Source organism: Schistocerca cancellata, chromosome 9 (genome assembly GCF_023864275.1).
Source record: "Schistocerca cancellata isolate TAMUIC-IGC-003103 chromosome 9, iqSchCanc2.1, whole genome shotgun sequence".
NCBI lineage: Eukaryota > Metazoa > Arthropoda > Insecta > Orthoptera > Acrididae > Schistocerca > Schistocerca cancellata.
Window position 1 is genome coordinate 210,241,180 of NC_064634.1, and position 25,250 is coordinate 210,266,429.

Below are 25,250 nucleotides of genomic sequence, written 5' to 3' on the forward strand. Positions count from 1 at the left end.
AATAAATCCCGTGGAGGCCCGGGAAAAGAATAGGCCTCCGGTATGTTCTGCCAGTCGTAAAAGGCGACGAAAAGAACAAACCACTAATAGGGCTAACCCCCTTTTAGTGTGATTACTTGGTTCAGGACAGAACTAAAGAAGCCTCGGACATGCGCCGTTATGGTCGGGACCGACGCTTGAACCCTATGTCCGCCCACAATGGTAACGACACTGCTAGCCAACTGGAAAATGATTTAAATCGAAATAGAGGTGTTTTGCAGGATATGCTTCCTGCAACCACCCTAGAAGGAAAACAAAGACAGAGGATGAGATGGTCAGATGAAGTTAATCGACACCTCATGTTCTGTTATTACCAAGCAACAAACCTAGGAACCAATACAACCGGATACAGATCACAAGTATCCACAACATTTATTACCAGATACCCAGAATTAAAATTTTTAACGGAACAACGACTAGCTGATCAGATCCGTGTAATAATCAAAAATAACAGGATACCCCAGTCAGAATTAGAAAACATCAAACAACAAGTACAACAAATACTGGAACAAAATAATGTGCAATTAGAAGAAGAAGAAAATACAGTAATGGACTCAAACGTCCCAGAGAAAACAAACAAAGAACAAAACGCGTCAATTAAACAATCAGAGGAAAACGAAATCTTAAGACAGCCACCAGAACAAGCACAAATAGAACATGAAGTGACACACATGTTAGATATAGAAGAAAAATTTCAGTTGACATATATAGAATACAAAGACACAAATACAGACATTAGGCTATTCTTGCATAGACCACCAAATAACCCACAAGTCGAAACAGCAATAACAACTATCAACACAATCATACACAACAAAATAAATGAAAATGCAACTATGGAAGAGTTACAACTACTGGTTTATGTAGGAGCACTCACTACACTAAATATACACACTAGGCAGAGATCAGAACCAACCAACACACAGAAGAAACCCACAAAACCAGCATGGCAACACAGGCTACAGATCAGAATAGAAAAACTGAGAAAAGACATTGGACAGCTAACACAATTTATAAGAAATGAAATATCAGACAAAAAACAAAAAAGGTTAGGTAAAATCTCACAACAAGAAGCAATAGAGTAATTAGATGAAAAGAAGCAGAAATTACAAGCATTGGCCAAACGACTTAGAAGATAGAAAAAAAGTGAAAATAGAAGGAAACAAAACCAAACATTCAACACGAAACCAAAGAAATTTTACCAGACAATAGATAACACACACATTAAAATAGACAATCCACCAAACATAACAGACATGGAACACTTCTGGAGCAACATATGGTCAAACCCAGTACAACATAACAGACATGCACGGTGGATACAAGCAGGAACAGACTCATACAAGATGATACCACAAATACCTGAAGTGATAATTTTGCAACATGAAGTCACCCAAGCAATTAATTCTACACACAATTGGAAAGCCCCTGGAAATGATAAAATAGCAAATTTCTGGCTAAAGAAGTTCACCTCAACACATTCACATCTAACTAAATTATTTAACAGTTACATTGCAGACCCATACACATTCCCTGATACACTTACACATGGAATAACCTATCTGAAACCTAAAGATCAAGCAGACACAGCAGTTGTCCGCCGCTCGTGGTCTCGCGGTAGCGTTCTCGCTTCCCGAGCACGGGGTCCCGGGTTCGATTCCCGGCGGGGTCAGGGATTTTCACCTGCCTCGAGATGACTGGGTGTTTGTGTTGTCCTCATCATTTCATCATCATCCAGGAAAGTGGCGCAATTGGACTGAGCAAAGATTGGGTAACTGTACGGGCGCTGATAACCACGCTGTTGAGCGCCCCACAAACCAAACATCATCATCTCAACCAGACACAGCAAACCCAGCTAAATATCGCCCCATAAAATGCCTACCAACAATCTACAAAATATTAACTTCAGTCATTACACAGAAATTAATGACACATACAACACAGAACAAAATTATAAATGAAGAACAAAAATGCAGCTGCAAAGGAGCACGAGGATGTAAAGAGCAACTGATAATAGATACAGAGGTGACATATCAAGCTAAAACTAAACAAAGGTCGCTACACTACGCATACATTGATTATCAAAAAGCATTTGATAGTGTACCCCACTCATGGTTACTACAGATATTGGAAATATACAAAGTAGATCCTAAATTGATACAGTTCCTAAACATAGTAATGAAAAACTGGAAAGCCACACTTAATATCCAAACAAATTCAGATAATATCACATCACAGCCAATACAGATTAAGCGTGGAATATACCAAAGAGACTCATTAAGTCCTTTCTGGTTCTGTCTTGCTCTGAACCCACTATCCAACATGCTAAATAATAGAAATTATGGATATAATATTACTGGAACATACACACAAAATCACATATTTGCTATACATGGATGATCTAAAACTACTGGCAACAACCAATCAACAACTCAATCAATTACTAAAGATAACAGAAGTATTCAGCAATGATATAAATATGGCTTTTGGAACAGACAAATGTAAGAAAAATAGCATAGTCAAGGGAAAACACACTAAACAAGAAGATTACATATTGAATAACCACAGTGACTCCATAGAAGCGATGGAAAAAACAGATGCCTATAAATATCTAGGATACAGACAAAAAATAGGAATAGATAATACAAATATTAAAGAAGAACTAAAAGAAAATTATAGACAAAGACTAACAAAAATACTGAAAACAGAATTGACAGCAAGAAACAAGACAAAAGCTATAAATACTTATGCTATACCAATATTGACCTACTCATTTGGAGTAGTGAAATGGAGTAACACAGATCGAGAAGCACTCAATACACTTACACGATCAAGATGCCACAAATATAGAATACATCACATACATTCAGCAACAGAAAGATTCACATTAAGCAGAAAGGAAGGAGGAAGGGGATTCATCGACATAAAAAACCTACATTATGGACAGGTAGACAATTTAAGAAAATTCTTTCTAGAACGAGCAGAAACTAGCAAAATACACAAAGCAATCACTCATATAAATACATCGGCTACACCACTGCAATTTCATACCACTTCTACAACCCTTTAGATCACATAACATCAACAGATACGAAGAAAGTAAATTGGAAAAAGAAAACACTACATGGCAAGCACCCGTATCATCTAACACAGCCACACATCGATCAAGACACATCCAACACATGGCTAAGAAAAGGCAATATATACAGTGAGACGGAAGGATTCATGATTGCAATACAGGATCAAACAATAACCACCAGATATTACAGCAAATACCACAACAGATAAATGCAGACTTTGCAAACAACAAGTAGAAACAGTAGATCACATCACAAGTGGATGTACAATAACAGCAAATACAGAATACCCCAGAAGACATGACAATGTAGCAAAAATAATACATCAACAACTTGCCATAAAACATAAACTAATAAAACAACACGTTCCCACATACAAGTATGCACCACAAAATGTACTGGAGAATGATGAATACAAATTATACTGGAACAGAACCATTATAACAGATAAAACAACACCACATAACAAGCCTGACATCATACTCACCAATAAAAACAAGAAATTAACACAACTAATCGAAATATCCATACCCAATACAACAAATATACAGAAGAAAACAGGAGAAAAAATTGAAAAATACATCCAACTGGCTGAGGAAGTCAAGGACATGTGGCATCAGGATAAAGTTGACATTATACCGGTTATACTATCAACTACAGGAGTCATACCACACAATATCCACCAGTACATCAACACAATACAGCTACATCCAAACGTATATATACAACTACAGAAATCCGTAATTATTGATACGTGTTCAATAATCCGAAAGTTCCTAAATACAATGTAACATATACCGTACAGTTAAAAGGAAGTCAGGCTTCATCAAGTTCCGCGTCACTTTCCATTTTTAACCAGACCTAAGGTCTGAGAAAAATAGAAATAATAATATTAATAGTTGACAACAATGAAAGTACGGATAACTGGCAATAATAACAATAATTATAAACAAAGGGCATTCACAACTTAAATCACGTTTAGTGCTGTCAGAAAATGAAAGGATGAAGAAGAATAAAATTGGAATGACATTAATAGTGGCTGTTAGGAGAGGACTTGATTTAAGTAAGTACTCTGTAAGCGAGGAGAAGGGGAAAGTTGTAGGGGGACGGGGGATTGAAGAGTGTAGGCTGCAGACCAGTATGTGGGAGAGATAGCTATTGTGAGAGACGGTGAGTCATTAGCTACTTTTTGAATCCTGGTAGAGGTTTAATTTCTCTGATATTTTGAGGAAGATTGTTCCAAAGTCGGGTTCCGGATAGAGAAAATGATTTAAAAAACATGACGATGTTGTGTGGTGGTACTGAGAGGATCTTACTTTGTTGAGAAGGAGTATTTCTGCTGTGCTGTTCAGATAGTAATGTAATGGCTGAAGATAAGTAAGAGGGCGTCTGATGATTGAGAAGACGTTGGAGTAAACATAAAGTGTGGTAGTCCCTACGTTTATCAGCACGTAGCTACGGCAATTTTTGATAGGCTGGAGTGATATCATCGTAATGACGAACGTCACAAATATATCGTACTCAAGCATTCATCACCAGTTCAAGCCTGCGAGAGTTTTCATGCGAAAGTCTTTGAAAAATAGCATCGCCATAGTCGAGAATAGGGAGTGTTAGAGACTTTACGAGCTTCTTCTTACGCTCGAATGGAAATACTTTTCTATATTTCTGTAGAGAATGAAGGGATGCAGAAATTTTCTTACAGACTGCAGTAGTGTGTTCAGTCCAGTCTAGGTGGTGGTCCAGGATTATCCCCAAGTCTTTGCAGAAGGAGAAAAGGTTATTTCGGTACCATTTAAAATTAAGCATGGAAGAGATTCTCTGTGCTGTGTTGAAATAAGTCGTTTGTGGGTGACTAAGATTGCTTGCATTTTGGAAGTGTTTAGTTTCAGACCTAAGTTCTGCGACCATTCTGATGAATTAAGTAAGTCAGCATTTACATGATCGATGGCTGTGTGCACGTTTGCTGGACTTGCACTGAGATATAACTGAAGCTCTTCAGCGTATATGTGGTATCTGCAGTGGGAGAGGATAGTTGACACATCATTAGCATATAATGAGAAAATTAATGGGCCCAATACTGATCCTTGTGAGACCAGTGATACAACATCCTTCCACTGCGACCTTTTAGTTCCTACCATTACTCACTGCTGGCGGGATGTAAGGTATGAGTGGAACCACTGTACAGCGCTTGAAGAAAAATTTTGACGTGTCATTTTAGCAAGCAGAATATCAAAGTTAACAGTGCCGAAAGCTTCGCTGAAGTCCAGGAGGAACATAATAGTAGCCTCTTCTTTGTCCATGGCATGTTTTAATTCGTCAGTCACTTTTATAAGAGCAGTCTTTGTGCTGCGATTTTGGCGGAAACCAGACTGGTATTCATCTAAGAGGTTATTCAGTGTTAAATAATTGGTAATTTGTTTGTGGTCTATGCATTCTAACGCCTTGGACAATGCTGGTAGAATACAAATGGGCCTGTAACCAGAAGGTTGCTTGGCAGAGTCCTTCTTTGGTAATGGTTTTATGAGCCCCTTCTTCCACGCTGTATGAAAAATGTTGGACGACAGAGAGCGATTAAAGATGTCAGTTATTTTGGGCAGTAATAGGTCGACCAGAAAATGGATCATTTTAACCGTTATATTATCATATCCTGCGGCTGCCGAATGAATTCACGCTATGGATTTCCTGACCGTGTTAGGACTTATCGGGTGCAGAAAATTTTTTTCCGTTGTACCACACAGTGAAACATTAAGGCCCAGGGAATATATGGTTCGAGCCCTTATGTCCTGGTCGAGTGGAGATGTCGTGGTAAAGTAATCTTTTAGATCCTCAGCTGTGACGAGAGGTTCATCAGCAGATTTAGGTTTGCCTATACCTAGGCCTCGAAGATTTTTCCACAAGATAGCAGGCCTGTGGAATTAAGGATGTCAATAACATTTCGGTCCACCTCTGACCCTTATGCAAACAGTTATTCGGCTCGGGATTGATTGATATAGTTGCTGGATGTCCTGATGAACGTCGTGCCAGACCGTCCGACTACCAAGTTGGATCGTCAAAATCCTGAGCTGGTTGTAGGGCCCTGCCTATAATGCTCCAAAAGTTCTCAATATCGGAGAGATTAAGCGACTTGGCTGGCCAACGTACGGTTTACCAAGCATGAAGGTAAGCAGTAGAAAGTCTTGCCGTGTATGGATGGACATTATTTTGGTAAACTCAGGATGGCTTACCAAAAAAGGCAACAAAACAGGGAGTGGAATATCGTTGACGTACCGCTGTGCTGTAAGGGAGCCGAGAATGACAACCAACGTCGTTGTGCTATGAAGTGAAACGTCGCCCCAGAACAACACTCCTGGTTGTCGAGCCTTGTGGCAGGCTACAGTCAGGTTGGGCTGGCTCCTCCTGACAAGTCTCCCATAACCATTGGAGCTCAGTTCCAATCGGGAAGTTATTCTACTCCAGTCAGTGAGATTCCAGGCCGAAGACGTGTTTGGCGACGACTTGGACAGCGGTGGGATGCCAACTTGTCTGTCGGCCGCCGTACGGCCCGAGAATTTGGCACGATATCTCTCAGGAGGACAACCAACAATTCTATCCATCAGTCCCAAGTCAAATAACTGCTTGCACAAGGGCCAGAGGTGGACGGCCCTTCTGCATTGCTCAATTTGTGAAGCTCTTTCCTTTGAATGAATGATTCAGTTCCTCTGAAACTGGAATAATTTGTTTGTCTGTGTACGTACATCTACCGTTTTCCGTCCCATTCGGATAATTCCTTACTGATGCGTCGTTTTTCTTTGTCTTACAGTGTGCATCGAACGTAATGCGAATATACGAAGGACTCACTACTGTTCGATTACACTTTTGGCGACAAATCATTGCAAAGTGTAAATGCGATAAAATACCTGGCGTTAACCATTCGTAACGACCTTAATAGGAAAGACCTCATGTAAAAAGTGGTATAAAAAGTTTTTACCAAGCTGACATTCATTGGTAGAGTCATAAGGAAATGTTTTTCGTGTCAGAGAACACTTGTTCGTCCGACTCTTGTATGTAAGTTCATCAGTCAGGGGTCCTTACCAAGTTGGATTAAAAAACCAGACAGAGAATATCCAGTGAAAATCGTCATGCCGTCGTTTAGTTTGCATGATAGTTTTAGGCGATGCCCACCAGCTTCGGTGTTCGAATTACAACAGCATATATCCCGACAATAATCGAGGTACATCATACTTCGTCCCTCATACAACAAATGAAATTACTACTACTGGAAAGATATAGCTATTAGATCTCATATGAATCTTTATCAACAGCTGTTTTTCCCACATACCATTTTTCATTGGAACCAGGTTGGGAGGAGAAGAAATCAGTACCACCAATATCCTCTACCCCGTACAGAAGGTAGCTTGCACTATATACAGGAGGTTTGGACTAGAGGTATACAAAAACATTTGTTTTTTTTTCAGTACCTATTAAGTCTCAAGACTTTATTTGTCCAACATTGTACACAGGAGCTCAAATATTTTTATGCACGTTGGTACAGTTCAGTGTGAACACCGTTTGTAGCTCTGGAGATACCGAAACGGTACTCCAATAACCGCCACATGTTCATAAGCATGACAGGTGATATGGTCGCTACTGTGGCGTAGATCCGTTGTCTCGCACCTTACACAGCTCGAACCCTTGTTCTGTAAACAATGTCCTTGGTAAACACCCACGCACTGCAATCCAGTGGAGGTAAATCGGGGGCCAGACAATGGGCTCCCCTTCCAATACAGTTCTCAGGGAAGGTATAATGGGGGAATGTGGCAACAGCCCCAATGTAGTGGGAGCGAGGGAGTGCCCGTCCTGCTAGAAAATCACGTCGGCAGGCACGGGTGACGCGCATGCGCCATGCGACTCAGCGCTGTTCATGAAATAGCACGAGTCGCATCTTGTAGAGTCTCTCTATAGATTGCGCACGAACCCAACAACATAAAATGCCGAGTTCTTTCGTTAAAAGGATTTGTTTGTGTATGTATCTAATCCGGACACTCTGCAATGTACTATCTTCCACTGCTACAGTGCTCCAGATATAATTTCTAGTTGGAAATGCAAAATTGAAACTCGGTGAAGGAAATTGTTCCAACATACACCAGTCTGCCACAAAGTATTTTTAGTGAAACATAGAAAAATCACAAAAATATGTGTTCAAAAATACTGGACATTAAAATTGCCACACCACGAAGATGACGTGCTACAGACGCGAAATTTAACCGACAGGAAGAAGGTGCTGTGATATGTAAATGATTAGCAGACAAGGTTGGCGCCGGTGGCGACACCTACAACGTACTGACATGAGGAAAGTTACCAACCGATTTCTCATACACAAACAGCAGTTGAACGGCGTTGACTGGTGAAACGTTGTTGTGATGCCTCGTGTACGGAGGGGAAAGGCATACCATCACGTTTCCCATTTTGATAAAAGTCGGATTGTATCCTATCGTAATTGCGGTTTATCATATCGCGACACTGCTGCTCGCGTTGGTCGAGATCCAATTATTGTTAGCAGAATATGGAATCGGTGGGTTCAGGAGGGTAATAGGAACGCCGTGCTGGATCCCAACGGCCTCGTATCACTAGCAGTCGAGATGTCAGGCATCTTATCCGCATGGCTATAACGGATCGTGCAGCCACTTCTCGATCCCTGAGTCATCAGATGGGGACGTTTGCAAGATAACAACCATCTACACGAACAGTTCGACGACGTTTGCAACAGCATGGACTATCAGCTCGCAGACCATGGCTGCAGTTACCCTTGACGCTGCACCACAGACAGGAGATGTACTCAACGACGAACCTGGGTGCACGAACGGCAAAAGGTGGTTTTTTCGGATGAATCCAGGTACTGTTTACAGCATCATGATGGTCGCATCCGTGTTTGGCGACATCGCGGTGAACGCACATTGGAAGCACGTATTCGTCATCGCCATACTGGGGTATCACCCGGCGTGATGATAGGGGGTGCCAATGGGTACACGTCTCGGTTACCTCTTGTTCGTATTGACGGCACTTTGAACAGTGGACGTTACATTTCAGATGTCTTACGACCCGGGCTCTACCCTTCATTCAATCCCTGCGAAACCCTACATTTCAGCAGGATAATGCACGACCGCATGTTTCAGGTCCTGTACGGACCTATCTGGATACAGAAAATGGTCGACTGCTACCCTGGCCAGCAAATTCTCCAGATCTCTCACCAATTGAAAACGTCTGGTCAATGGTGGCCGAGCAACTGGCTCGTCACAATACGCCAGTCACTACCCTTGATGAACTGTGGTATCGTGTTAAAGCTGCATGGACAGCAGTACCTGTACACGCCATACAAGCTCTGTATGACTCAATGCCCTGGCCTATCAAGGCCGTTATTACGTCCAGAGGTGGTTGTTCTGGGTACTGATTTCTCAGGATCTATGCACTCAAATTGCGTGAAAATGTAATATGTCAGTTCTAGTATAATATATTTGTCCAGTGAATACCCGTTTATCATCTGTATTTCTTCTTGGTGTAGCAATTTTAATGGCCGGTAGTGTACTTTTGGGTCGTATATTATCTTTGAAAGTTCCTTGTGATAAATGACAACTTCCAGCCTTTATCATTTTCTGTGTTTTCTCACCCGCGAACACGTTCCTAACATACCCTGTGTCCAGTAATTGATGTTTGAAGTGAGTGCAGTCCTTGGCTAGTCTGGACGGGAAGTCCGGCCCACGTTGTTTGGACGAGCAGACTCTCGGCCAATGAGAACCTCGTGCTGCTTCGTTTCAGTAACGCTTGGGCAGCGTTGCAGTGCTACAAATGTAAAATGGAATAATCTTATCGAATTTATTGGCCGGCAAATCCTCTTCGGGGTTCGGCCGTCGTATTGCAAGTCTCTTTAGTTGACGCAACGTTCGACGACTTGCGTGTCAATGATAATGAAGATGATGATGAAGGACGCCCAACACCCAGCCGCTTGCCGGGAATCGAACCTGGGACCCCTTGCGTGGTAGGCGGTAACGCTATCATTGCGCTACGGTGGCGGACAGGACATATGTAGATGAGACACAGACTTATTAATGGGCCCTGAAGGAAGCGCGACTTTGTGTAATGCAGCTGTCGGTTAAGACGTCGTTAGTCGACGGGACTGATATGAATACTAGCGATTAGTTTGCTTTCTGCATACTCTTGTTACGAGCTACGAGTTACTGTCAGGTGAAGTCCTGGGCTACACTGCTTAGCGTGTTAATTCAGTGCAACGTTTTCAGATTTGTAACAATTCCCTAGTAGTGAAACATGGACTGTGGCAAAACCGGAATACATGAGAATAGAAATATTTGAGATGTAGTTCCTCAAAAGGATGCCGAAAGTCAGGTACACCAATAAGGTAAGGAATGAGAAAATCTTCCGCAGGATCAGGGAGAAAAGAAATATATGGTAAGCACTGATTACAAGAACGGATAGACTGACAGGACACTTATTAAGAAATCAGAAAATAACTTTTATGGTACTAGAGGGATCTGTGGAGGGTAGCAACTGTAGAGGAGGACGGAGATTGGATTACATCGAGAAAATAACTGAGACGGTGATGGCAAGTGCTACCCTGAGATGGAAAGGTTGGCAAAGAAGTGGAATTCGTTGTAGTTTTGGTCAAACCAGTCATAATTCTAACTCCCCGCCTCCCTCCCCCCTCCCCCCCTGAAATAAAGAGAATCATTACGGATGACAGGCTTCAGCATGCTTTCTGTTCTGAGATAATTTCGATTAGCGTGGGTCAAAGTAGGTTTCTCAGTTCTACGGACAAAGTGTAGTTCATTCATTTAACCATTCTTGATATTTCCTCATGGTTCTGTGTAAATTCCTTATTATGTAGCGATATACACTCCTGGAAATGGAAAAAAGAACACATTGACACCGGTGTGTCAGACCCACCATACTTGCTCCGGACACTGCGAGAGGGCTGTACAAGCAATGATCACACGCACGGCACAGCGGACACACCAGGAACCGCGGTGTTGGCCGTCGAATGGCGCTAGCTGCGCAGCATTTGTGCACCGCCGCCGTCAGTGTCAGCCAGTTTGCTGTGGCATACGGAGCTCCATCGCAGTCTTTAACACTGGTAGCATGCCGCGACAGCGTGGACGTGAACCGTATGTGCAGTTGACGGACTTTGAGCGAGGGCGTATAGTGGGCATGCGGGAGGCCGGGTGGACGTACCGCCGAATTGCTCAACACGTGGGGCGTGAGGTCTCCACAGTACATCGATGTTGTCGCCAGTGGTCGGCGGAAGGTGCACGTGCCCGTCGACCTGGGACCGGACCGCAGCGACGCACGGATGCACGCCAAGACCGTAGGATCCTACGCAGTGCCGTAGGGGACCGCACCGCCACTTCCCAGCAAATTAGGGACACTGTTGCTCCTGGGGTATCGGCGAGGACCATTCGCAACCGTCTCCATGAAGCTGGGCTACGGTCCCGCACACCGTTAGGCCGTCTTCCGCTCACGCCCCAACATCGTGCAGCCCGCCTCCAGTGGTGTCGCGACAGGCGTGAATGGAGGGACGAATGGAGACGTGTCGTCTTCAGCGATGAGAGTCGCTTCTGCCTTGGTGCCAATGATGGTCATATGCGTGTTTGGCGCCGTGCAGGTGAGCGCCACAATCAGGACTGCATACGACCGAGGCACACAGGGCCAACACCCGGCAACATGGTGTGGGGAGCGATCTCCTACACTGGCCGTACACCACTGGTGATCGTCGAGGGGACACTGAATAGTGCACGGTACATCCAAACCGTCATCGAACCCATCGTTCTACCATTCCTAGACCGGCAAGGGAACTTGCTGTTCCAACAGGACAATGCACGTCCGCATGTATCCCGTGCCACCCAACGTGCTCTAGAAGGTGTAAGTCAACTACCCTGGCCAGCAAGATCTCCGGATCTGTCCCCCATTGAGCATGTTTGGGACTGGATGAAGCGTCGTCTCACGCGGTCTGCACGTCCAGCACGAACGCTGGTCCAACTGAGGCGCCAGGTGGAAATGGCTTGGCAAGCCGTTCCACAGGACTACATCCAGCATCTCTACGATCGTCTCCATGGGAGAATAGCAGCCTGAATTTCTGCGAAAGGTGGATATACACTGTACTAGTGCCAACATTGTGCATGCTCTGTTGCCTGTGTCTATGTGCCTGTAGTTCTGTCAGTGTGATCATGTGATGTATCTGACCCCAGGAATGTGTCACTAAAGTTTCCCCTTCCTGGGACAATGAATTCACGGTGTTCTTATTTCAATTTCCAGGAGTGTAGAATGCTTCGTGGTTCATCCTGCAATAATCACTAATTTGAGCAGAATCTGTCGGAATTTATTTAATTTGCTTACCGCTGTCAGACTGATAACTGAAAAATAATTATTCTACATAACATGCCATACGATACGCACTTTTGGATGAAGCTGCAGTAAAGGTCCCGCTACAATAGTAGCAAACGTGTTTATTCATATCAGCTGTTTCACAGGAAACATTTATTTGCGCAGCAGCACAACTGCTTCTTGCATTAGAGGCTAGCATTTGTACAACGGATGTGGTTCAAGTATGCTTCCTTGTCAATAATGACATTTTATCCCAATGTACGAAACTGTAAACTTGCTCTCGACGAGATGAAAGCAGTATATTGACACTCAGTCTCCTCTTACAGTCCAAAATTTTGAAGAGGAGTCAGCTTAAAGTCCAGAGAAGAAAGCAGGACATAAAAAAGAAACAAGGGATACTTTATTTATTTATTTACCAAGTAGTGTGGAATCACGCAAGCCCAAGTTACATGGTCGTGGAGTGAGCCAGTACATGGTTTAAGGGGTGCTTATCAAAATATATGTAAACAAAGACTTGAAGAACTAATAAAACAAGAAAGAGCAGAAAGTAGACGAATGAATAACACATCCCGAATGAAGTTCTTAGTTACAGCGAGGAAGTCGTGTACAGACAGATGCAGTGTGCCTGCCGCAAGGAACGTTTTAACCTGTCTTTGAATACGTGTGGCTTCAAGTTTTTCAGTAATGACAGCGAAACTTGGCGGATAGTGCACACCTTTCTATACAACGCTTAAGGAAATTTCTTTTTTTGAGTCATCAGTCTTCTGACTGGTCTGATGCCTTATCAGTCCACATAATTTTCAACGTTCGTCTGTAGCACCACATCTCAAATGCTTTGTTTCAGTTCTGTTCCGGTTTTCCTACAGCCCTTCTTTTACTACCATACAATTCTGTGGTCCCAAATTACATTACCAGGAATTTTTTTCCTCATATTAACGCTTATGTTTGATACAAATAGACTTTTTTCGGCCAGGAATGCCCAGTTTTCCAGTGCTACTCTGGTTTTGATGTTCTCCTTGCTCCATCCGTCATTGTTTATTTCACTGCCTAGGTAATAGGATTCCTTAACTTCATATACTTCGTGACTATCAATCCTGATGTAAAGTATCTCACTGTCCTCATTTCTGGTACTTCTCATTACATTCGTCTTTCTTCGATTTAGTTTGAGGCCATCTTCTGTACTCATTAAATTGTTCTTTCCATTCAGCAGATCTTGTAATTCTTCTTCACATTCGCTTAGGATAGCAATGCCATCGCCGAATAGTATTACTGATATCCTTCCATCGTTAATTTTAATTGTAATCATGATCCTTCCTTTTAATTCCATAATTGCTACCTCGATGTACAGATTTAACAGTAGGGGCGAAAGACTACATCGCTGTCTTACACCCTTTTTTATCCGAGCACTTCGTTGTTGGTGGTTCACTGTTATTATTCCCTCTTGGCTCTTCTGCATATTGTATATTACCAGTCTCTCCCTATAGCTTAACCCTACTTTTCTCATAATTTCGAACATCTTGCACCATTTTACATTGTAGAACGCATTTTCCAGGTCGATAAGTCCTATGAATGTGTCTTGACTTTTCTTTAGCCTTGCTTTCACTATCAACCGCAACGTAATAATTGCTTCTCTGGTGCCTTTATCTTTCCCAGAGCCAAACTGATCGTCATCCAACACATCCTCAATTTTCTTTCCCATTCTTCTGTATATTATTCTTGTCAGCAACTTGGATGGATGAAGTGTTAAGCTGACTGTGTGACAATTCTCGCACTTGTCAGCTCATGCAGTCATCGGAATTGTGTGGATGACGTTTTTCCGAAAGTCAATTGGTACGTCGGCAGACTCATACATTTTACACATCAACGTGAACAGTCGTTTGTAGCCACTTCCCCCAATGATTTTAGGAATTCTGGTGGAATATTCCTTTCCCTTGAGCCTTATTTGATCTTAAGTCCTCTAAAGCTCTCTTAAATTCTGATTCTAATACTGGATCCCCCCACTCCTCTACATCGACTCCTGTTTCTTCTTCTGTCCCATAATACAAATGTTCCCACTCATAGAGGCCTTCAATGTACTCTCTCTACATACTCGCTCTCTTCTCTGTATTTAATTGTGGAATTTCAGTTGCTTGCTTTTAATTTCACAGAAGGCTGTTTTGAGTTTCTTATATGTTGAGTCACTCCTTCACACCATCATTTTTTTCCCTTTTTCTTCACATTTTTCATGCAGCCATTTCGTTTTGGCTTCTATGCACAACCTGTTTGTTTTATTCCTCAGCGACTTGTATTTCTGAATTCATGAACTTTCCTGAAAATTTCTGTGCTTCCTTTTTTCATCGATCAACTGAAGTATTTCTTCTGTTACCCTCGTTTCTTCACTGTTACCTTCTTTGTACCTACGTTTTTCTTTCGAACTTCTGTGAGTGGCCTTTTTAGAGACGTCCATTCCTCTTCAATTCTACTGTCTACTGAGCTATTCCTTATTGCTGTATGTATAGCATTAGAGCATATCTCGTCATTCCTTAGTAATTCCGCATCCCACTTTTTGTCGTCTTAATTCTTCCTGACTAGTCTCTTGAACTTCAGCCTACCCTTCATCCCGAGTTCATTGTGATCTGAGTCTATGTCTGCTCCTGGGTACGCAATACAGTCCCGTATCTGATTTCGGAATCTCCGTCTGACCTTGATGTAATCTAACGGAAATATTCCCATATCATCTGCCCTTTTCCGAGTACATCTCCTCCACTTCTGATTCTTGAACAGAATAGTCGCTATTATTAGCTGAAAGCTATTACAGAACTCAATTAGTCTTTCTTCTCTCACAATCCTTGTGCCAAGCCCATAACTCCTGTAACCTTTTCTTCTACTCCTTCCCCTATAACAGCATTCCAGTCCCCCAAGACTAATAGATGTTCATCTCCCTTTGCGTACAGTATTACCCTTTCAGTATCCTCATGTACTTTCTCTATCTCCTGATCTTCAGATTGCGACGTCAGCATGTATACCCGAAGAATGATTGTAAATGCTGGTTTGCTGTCGACTCTGATAAGAACAACACTGTCGCTGAACTGTTCACAGTAACACACTCTCTGCCGTGCCTTCCTATTCATAACAAATCCCACTCCCGTTACACCATTTTCTGCTGCTGCTGATATTACCCTATACTCGTCTGACCAGAAAACCTTATTTTCTTTCCATTTCACCTGACTGACACCTACCACACAAAGATTGAACCTCTGCGTTTCCCTTTTCAGATTTTCCGTCATCCCTACCAAGTTCAAGCACCTGACATTCCACGCCCTGACTTGTAGTACGTTATCCTTTCGTTGATTATTCAATCTTATTCTCATGGTCACCTTCCCCTCAGCAGTCCCCTCCCGGAGATCCGAATGGGGGAATATTCCGGAATTTTCTTCCAATGGAGAGATCATCATAACATTACTTCACTTACAGGCCAGATGTCCTGTGCATACGCGCCCAAGCTCATTAATAATGAAAATTTAAATGATGATGTCTTTTGAACCCGGAACCGAGGCCGTTTTGATTACTAATCAAAAACGCTACCCTATTTTTTTTATCTCATTTTGTTTGTGTTGCTCTTGGCGGATGTCCCATGATATCCGTTCATGTTCATCGTTGATCTGTTTACTTAGTTTTGTTGTTACAGAGGGCAACTAACCTTCTGACCGAACACGCTGAGCTAACATGCCGACAAACCCCTTGATCACGGGTGTTATCCAAGTGAAAATCGTTTCCCATCTAGTTTTCACTGAATGAATGTTGCAGTTTCAAGTGAATAATTCAGTAGTGTCAACAATAAACCCTATGATATGTACAGGAATGTCAGCGTTAGAATTTTGAGACACCTAAACAATGATCAGCACGAATTTCGCGAAATGATGCTGTACATCAGTCGATCACTCTTTTTTGGGCTAAGAATATTCATGGTGAATTCACAAAGTTGCCCCAAAATACGCCGTATAAAATAATACATTCTTTGACATTCTGAAGGTAGCAAGGGTAATATACAGGAATGGAAGGTTGTATACAACTTGTACAGAAACCAGGCGGCAGCTACAAGAGTCTAAAGGCATGGGTGGGAAGCTGTGGTTGGTGTAGGAGTGAGCCACGGTTGTAGCCTATTTTCGATGTTACTCAGCTGAGAAAGCAATAAAGGAAATCTCAGAAAAATTTGGAGAATGTACAGGGAGCAATAAAAAATTTAAAGTTGGCCGATGACGTTGAAATACTCTCATAGACAGGACAGGACGTCGCAGAACAGTTGAACGGAGTGGGTAGTGTCTTGAAAGGTGGACTTAAGATGAAGATTAACAAAACCAGAGCAAGAGTAGTTGAAGGTAGTCGAACTAAATTAGGTGATGCTGAGGTAGCTACATAAGTAATTATCATAACCATCACGTACATTTTCGGGTTAGACATGTTTGCCTCCACCGAAACCAAGCAATTTAAAGTTGGTCGCACCACGTTCTTCGTGATTTTCGTATTCTTCTTCTACCGTCAGGATTGCTGTCATATGTTTTATGGTATCCGGCTTAAATTCATGCGTAGCGTTTGCTCATACCATTCTTTTCTGTATCGTTGGGTTTTTTCTCCTCTCTTATCTCACTGTTCCTCTTGTGATCTTTTAATTAGGTCTTAGAAGTCTCATTTGTGCCGCTTCAGTTCTCTGTAAATGTTTCTTCGTTAAAGTCCAAGCTTGGGATCCATAGAGCAATAAAGATATGGTCATAGAATTATAAACCTAAGTATTGTCTCTCTATTGGTTTTATTCAGGAGCGTTCTCTTAATCGTAACTAACATCAATAGGTATATTTTTAGTTTCTTTTTAGGATCATCACCATAAGCGTGAGACGTATCGCAGCCCAAGTACTTTTTTTTATATTATTCTCTATTATGGTGTCAGCTCCAAGGTGTTCCTTTTCAAAAAGGATCAAAACTTTTGTTTTCTGTGGATATGGTTAGGTTATGTTGTTTTGTCATTGTATGTAAGAGCCATGCTACACTTCGAAAGTTGTCTGCCACATCAGCGAGTATAGCTTAGTCATCTGCATAAATGAGTGAGTTAAGAAACGGTACATCTCGGATGGTAGGAATTTTCCATTTTCTTTTGTCATTTATTGACAATGTCATTTACAAATATGTTAAATAGTATGGCCAATAAAGTACTCTTTTTTGACTCAGTGAGTGATACTTCTCGTCTTGTACCGAAGACTGAGCTGATGCGTCTTTTGATACTGTTATCATCTTACAAACTCGGAAATGACCTTATTAAATGCCGAGGAATGCCATAGCTTCCTAAAATTTCCAACAACGGTCGAAGGCCTTTTCATAACCCAAAAATGCTATATATGTTGAGAGATTAAATTTTTCGTGCGTTTCTATTAACTGGTATACTGAGAAAATACGTACTATTCATGATATTCCTACCTTAAAACTATTTTGCTCGTCACAAACGTGTTAAAGCATTTAATCCTTTGGAAAGGGTCTTGGTATATATCTTACACCCACAGTTTATTAAGCTAATATCTATAGAGTTACTGCTGTAATTACAGTCTCCTTTTTTAAACATAGATAACAGTACTGAGTTATGCCCAACTTCTGCAACATCGCTGTTCTCCCAGCATAGATTTACAAAATTTGGAAGCCAACTTTAAGATTTTCATGCACATATTTAGTGAGCTACGATTTGTCTTCTGCTGGACACTTTCTATTTAAAGTAGACCTTATTGTATCTTCCAGTTCTTACAAGGAGACTGAATCATTCATGTCTGATTGCTCTGTTGCAGAATTTTCTTCTTTCTCTGTCCATGGATTTTGGAAGTAGTCTAGCCACATTACTCCAGATATACTGTTCCATTGCCACATATCTTCCTCTTCTTTAATGAAAGCTCTTATTAAAATGTAAGTTCGTATTTGTTTCCCATAGACATTGTATTATAAATTTCCAAGCAATGCCTCTCTTTGATTTTCAATGAGATATTGCACACTTCTTATATTGGGATGTTTTATTAAGAATCTTCCTTTCTCCTAATCATATTTTCTAGGTCTTCATTCCCAGCTGGAAGCCTTCTTTTGTTCATATATTTCTTCTTCTTTCCTATATCGTCCTTAGCTGATTTTCATTTTTATGTCACTAATTTCTCTCCATTCTTCATATATGTTTTGATTTACTGTTGTATCTTTAGCTTTTGATAGGTACTCCTTTTATATATATGTCTCACACTGGATCTTGCAGTAGATGTATTCTGAACAGTTTGTCTCCAGGTTTTATAGTCAGCACAATACTGTGGCATTTTTATTTAGATGTCACCAGAAAGTGGTCTTAATGTACTCGTATATCGCACCCTCGTTCTAATCTGGTATCTTGTACTACAGGTGTGGTTTTGTGATTTGTAAGATATAGACAATGATTGACTTGATTTCTCTTGGATACCAGATGAATTTATGGATACTTATATGTCGATAAAAGCTTCTTGTTATCTTCAGATTATTAAGTCTTTTAACTGTTCACCATTCCAATTCTTATGATCTACTCCATTAGTCCCAAGTATCCCTTTCGACGGCATACCTCTTACCCAGCAGTTATGATGCTCTGTGAGGTTTCGGGTTTGCAGCCAGATCATGTTGACTTCTTGCCACAATATTTTGGTTGCCAACCGTCCAGCCATCTTCAGGGGAGTATCCGCCACTGGAGACTGCTATTTTTTTTCTTTATTATAATTTCATTCCCCGCCCCCATATGGGCAGGGGAGGGCTTCCAGTGGCACAGTCTGCTGCTCTTCAACAGAGTGACAGAACAAATAGGAAGACGAAATGAAACACAGAAAAGGTGATATAAATGGGGGACATAGTAAGGGGAGACAATGGGGGCTAAGATAGACACTTGCATGGAAATGTTCACTGTAGGACAGTTAAAAGAGCCCACATAAATATAAAAAAAACCATAGTTGGCGATGTGCAGAGCATATAAAACACACTGAAATCACAAACACAATTTAAAAGCTGGCCACAGCATTAAAACACACCAGAACGACGGAGCTTTAAAACCACTGCACCAGACGGAGCACACGCGACGAAGAATAAAAACTGCCAGGAGGGACCTGCCGAGGTAGGGGACCTGAGAGACGGAAAAAGAGGTGAGATGAGGGAGCAGCGAGGAAAGGGGGCTGGAGTGGGTGTGATGAAAAGGAAGAGGGTCAGGTGGCATACTAAGGAGCAGGAAATGGGAGGGGTGAAACAGGGAAGGCAAATCAGGAGGGAACATAGAGATATAGAAGAAGTGCATGGGAAAGGAAAGTGGCGTAGGAGGGAGGAAAAAACCGTACAGGGGAAGGAAACAGGATAGAAGAAGAAGCCCTGAGGAGGGGGGAGGGTGGAACGTGGTGTTAGGAGGGGTAGGAGGGGTAGGTATCAGGGTGAAGCTTATCAGTGAGGGGTAGGTGCTGGAATGTACATTGGGGAAGGAGGTGGAGGCCGTGGAGGTAGAGAGAGGGTGGACACAATGGTAAAGGGGTGGTAATGGGCCAGGGGTAGAGAGGATAGGAGACAGCAGGGGGAGGGGAATTGACTCTGTGAATGATGTACAGTTTGAGGGAAAGGAGAAGTAGGGGATATGGTCATAGAGGATCGATCCTTGTGATGGGAGGCAGATATGGATGGCCAGGTGGAGTGCATGGCACTCACAGATTTGAAGGGCTTTATAGGAAGTGGATGGGGTGACAATCAAGGCGATGCTAGCATAACAAAGGATGCGATGGATCAAGGGTTTGAAGGTGTGGAGGATGGTGGAAGGATGCAAACCCTGTGTCCAACTGGACATGAGTTTGAGGAAGCAGAGTGTATTGTGGGCTTTGTATTGGATTGTAATGAGATGTGGAGTCCAGGTGAGATATTGGCCAAGGGTGAGATGGAGGTATTTCAGGATAAGCGTGAGATGGATAGGACAATCATAAATGGTTGCTTGTGCCCCTGCTCCTACACCTGCTGCTGCCACTGCTCCTGCTCCTGCTCCATCTCACCCTGCTCCTGCTCGTGCTCCTGGCCCCACTCCCGCCGCTACCACCAGTTGGTATGACTTTCCCTCACATACACTCACCTTGTAATGACTACCTGTGCTTCCCCCACCCATGTCACTGCCTGCCATGCCACAGTTGCCTTCACAGAGAACCCACCCTCCCTTCAAAGTGCCTCTGCCTCATACATAGTGCCTGTCTCCTGACACCTCCCAAACCAACTAGTCCGTCACCCATGCATCCCCGCCAAAAAAAAAAAAACCAAAAAAACAAAATGTGTGCGTGCCGACTTCGCCTCCATCCACTCCACCAAGAAATCACAAGAAACCACTGCCCACCCCTCTTCCTTCTGATGCCGCATTAGACACCACCCACTCCCACATCCCCAGCCCTAGACCACACCTTGCATACATTCATCCTTCCCAACCCCGAACATAAATTCCTCAATGGCTGCACCCTCACCATTGAAATCTTCAAATGTATCCCATTTCTCAACTTATCCCTTGCAGAGACTCTGTCCTTATCAAATGCCCCTTTCTCTGTTTCCACATTGACCTCCTCCAGAAACTTCCCTGCTTCACTTTTGGCCTACATTAGTCTCTCACACCTTTCCTTACCTTCTCCTCTCCCTGTCAGCCTCAACCTCCTCATTGTCTGAAAACCCTCACAACCATGATCACAACCCTCAGACCTGGGGTCACAGAGGCAGAGGTAATGCCCACCCCACCGTAGAAATCCGCTCAACCTGCCATATTTACCTTTCTGATGGGTGTGTTCCATATTTCACCTCCTCCATAGATCACAGCCTCACTTAGGGAGCCCTAATTTTCAACTGCCACCTCCAGTTTACCCCTGCTGTTCTGCTTCTCAAGCCTACTGCTGCCAATGTCATCTCCTCTACAACGACCACCTCACTCAAAACTGCAGAAATACCCACACCTTCCCCCACTGTAAAGCCCCTCACTTCCTCAAACAGTGTCCTAATGTCGCCTCTCCTCCTTCCTGCAATACCTGCACTGAATCACACGCCACCTACTCCTCCAAATGCAAAGCCAAAAGCCCTCCCACCAACCCCGAGCTACAGTTCCTGTCTGCCTCATCTATCAGCCCATTCACCACAACAATTCCCTCGGCCCTCCCCCTTTGGCCAAAGACATCATCTGTTTCCTGACGATCATCCTCCAGAATATCCACCCTTCCAATGCCCCCACATTTTCCAGCTGATCTGCCTGGCTGCCTGCTCCATCTTCTGTTTGAATATTTGCTCCCATAACAATGCCCACTTCACGTCCTAGACACCCTCGTTTAAGTCTCTCTCCTCCTTCCTTCGCTCCTTCTCTCCCTTCCATCATCCTCTTCCTGTTCCCTCCCCCTGGCAAACAGTCCCGTCTCTTGCACCTCAAAATTCCCTCCCTGTCAACAAATACCTATTCATGCATACCCTGTCCTCGCACCAGGTCGACTCCATCATCCTTAACGAACTCTTCCTCTAACCTCACCACACTGTCTGCATCTCTCCCTACCTCCTTCACTGAACCGACAATTCTGTTCCCCTCACACGAGGTGGGTCACTATTGGCCAGGCCACCTCAAGCATACCCCTGAATGGCCACAATCCCTGCTGAACAACCGGAATGAGCACATCCCCAGCACCCCTTTTCCCTTCCTCGCCGTCACCTGTGGCATTCTCTGTGTCGTACAATGAAGGCTTTCACGACTGGATGGTACTGTTGTTGATAATTCAACTGGGTTATGTGGCCGTGGTCCATGGAATACTTCGATTCCTAACGTTTTTTTTCCAATAGTACATTGGACATCCTCAGAGGTATGGCTGGTCCTGTTGAGTCCTGCCGACTGAGTCAGAATACTTCGATTCCTAACGTTTTGTCCAATACTATGTTGGACATCCTCAGAGGTATGGCTGGTCCTGTTGAGTCCTGCCGACTGAGTCAGAATACTTCGATTCCTAACGTTTTGTCCAATACTATGTTGGACATCCTTAGAGGTATGGCTCGTCCTGTTGAGTCCTGCCGACTGACTCAGTCGGCAGGACTCAACAGGACCAGCCATACCTCTGAGGATGTCCAATGTAGTATTGGAAAAAAACGTTAGGAATCGAAGTATTCCATGGACCATGGCCATATATAACCCGGAAGAATTATCAACAACATTCTCTATGTCTGTCCCACAGATCCTCTCCCCTATGAATTAATCTCTCATGTTGACCGCACATACTCCACCTATGTGTTTGCTGCAGACCTCAACATCCACAGCTGTGACCCTGCCACCCTTCGATGGTGGCATCAGTCCCTCGGCACCCTCCACCCTCCATCGCTGCCCTGCTGCCCCCCACCCTGCAGCCCCTTTGAAGTCCATCCATGAGTACTGCCACGCCGACTGGGATGCCTACTGGGAATCCATTGCCTCACAGGTCGAAAGCCACCCATTTACCTTTCATCACCCCACTGATGTCACCCACGTCTCGTGCTTCCTCCAGAAGACCATCACTGATGCTGTGGAGGTCCATGTTGGTACCAAACACCCTAATCTTCCTCCACAGCCCATCCTTCTTCTTCGTGAATCCCGCAGGCTCTACTGCTCCTTTTTTTGCACCCATGACTGGGATACACTCCTCCTCCACTGGCACATATGCAACCTATTAATAGCAAAGAGACGCCGGGACTGGGGCCAACAAGTACACAACACAATTCTGGTCTCCTTGTCACCTCCTCCAAGTACTGGTAGCCATCACGCCCCACATTATCCCCTTCTCCACGACGACCCTCCTTCCCTGATAACCTCAGTAATGCTAACCATTTTGCTTCCCATGTCTCTGAGGTCTTCTCCACACCTGACAATCCTCACTTTGATTACTCTCTCTTCCCCACAGTCCTTGAACGCTCCAATACATCCATCCCACCACTCGCCCCTGTTTCCAATATTTGGATCAGTTACCCCCCTCAGACATAAACACTCCCAATACTGCACACAACATCAGACTTATACTATGCTCCAAACGCTACACTGCCCTTGGCCAGGATGGTGCCACCTACTGCCGCCTCAAGGAATGCTGAAAGTTTGGATTAAAGTTTATTGTTAGACTGACATAGCTTATTTGCCTTGAGCCTCATGGTCCTGCTACCAGCAAATAAATCATAATGGTCGCCAGTATGTGAAAGTAACTAGCTGTGCTACGAAAGATAGTAGTTCCAGCAGGCACTGCAGGCTGCTGTTTTCCTTATGGTCATAGGAACATTGTGATTAAGTATAGATTTCCATAAGTGACAGAATTAATATGGCTGGCGAGAGTGAATGATTAGTTCGATTTTGGATACAGACATTGTAATGGATTGCTGTAATGCAACTGATCGCAGAGACAGTTTAGTACATTCTTAAAAGCAGGTAGTTATAACAGGGCATGAGAAAGACACTTACCCTAGTGCCTGATTGGCTATATTCATGTTATTAATATTAATAAAGGTTAGGTGTATTTTGTTCCGTGTACTGAACTGTTCCAGGTAACTCATTTTTGTCTTACACATTTGATCTTCAAGAGTCTACTGAAATTTTGTAATTGGGATTTTAACTTTACTGTATGATTATTCGGCTCATTTAACTGTTCCTTAGTATGCTGATGATTTTAAACATGGTATTCTAATTGTAGTTAACTTGGTTTTTTAAATTCTTCTGGTACTATTAACGATTTGGTGGTCACGAAATTTGTGATGCGTGAAAGTTGATGTGTGCTAGTTTTACTTGTTTGGGAACTACTCAAGACTTGCGTCCCTAAACTATCTTTTCATATGTTGATTATGAAATAAATAAATATGAAGTTATTGTCTTGGTAACTCAGACTGCTATTCGATCTCGTCATGAATCCTAGCCACCAGTACCACCCCAGCAATATAGTCAAGAAGAGAATAGAAGCCTTTGAAACGCAGTACTACAGAAAAGTAGAAGAATGCTGAACATTACATGGATAGATAGAGAAACTAATGAAGTACTGAACAGAAATAGGAAGCATGGCATAACTTGACTAAAGGAACGGGTCGACTGACAGGAAACAGTGTAAGACACCAAGGAGTCACCAATCTAGTATTTAAGGGATGTGTGGAAGGTAAGATTTGTAGAGGGAGACCAAGAGACGAATACAGAAAGCAGGTTGGGATGAAAGTAGACTGCAGTAGTCATCTGGAAATGAAGAGTCTTGCATAGCGTAGAGTAGCGTTGTGAATTAAAAAAAAGCAGTCTTTGGACTTAAGACCACAACAACGTGGGATAACAGAGTCAAAGTAAGCAAAATACACAAGCCTATGTGTTTCAGTGTCATTCTTGTAACGAAGATGGCAGCTGTCAGTTTATGCACAAGAACCAGAACATAAACCTTCCGTGAAAACCTTCCTTATGCCTCATGTGCAACAAATTAAGATATACGTCTTCACTGACTGTTTGACCATCTTTGAACAGAAAAATTTCTCTTTTCGAGACTGCTGTGACAGAAAATTTATGCATTGTGATTTGTGGCAGTTAAATGTTAACCTGTTTTCCGAGAGCTACCTGATCATGTTACTGACTACCCTTTAAACAATATAATTCCTACTGCAATTCATGTCTTTCGCAATCACGCTCGTGTCATCCGCAAAGGGAAAACTTTTTAAGTCCTCTGTCATGTTTAGTGACAAATCGTGACAAAGGACCCAGAACAGAACCCCGTGGCAGCGCCCACTCTACGT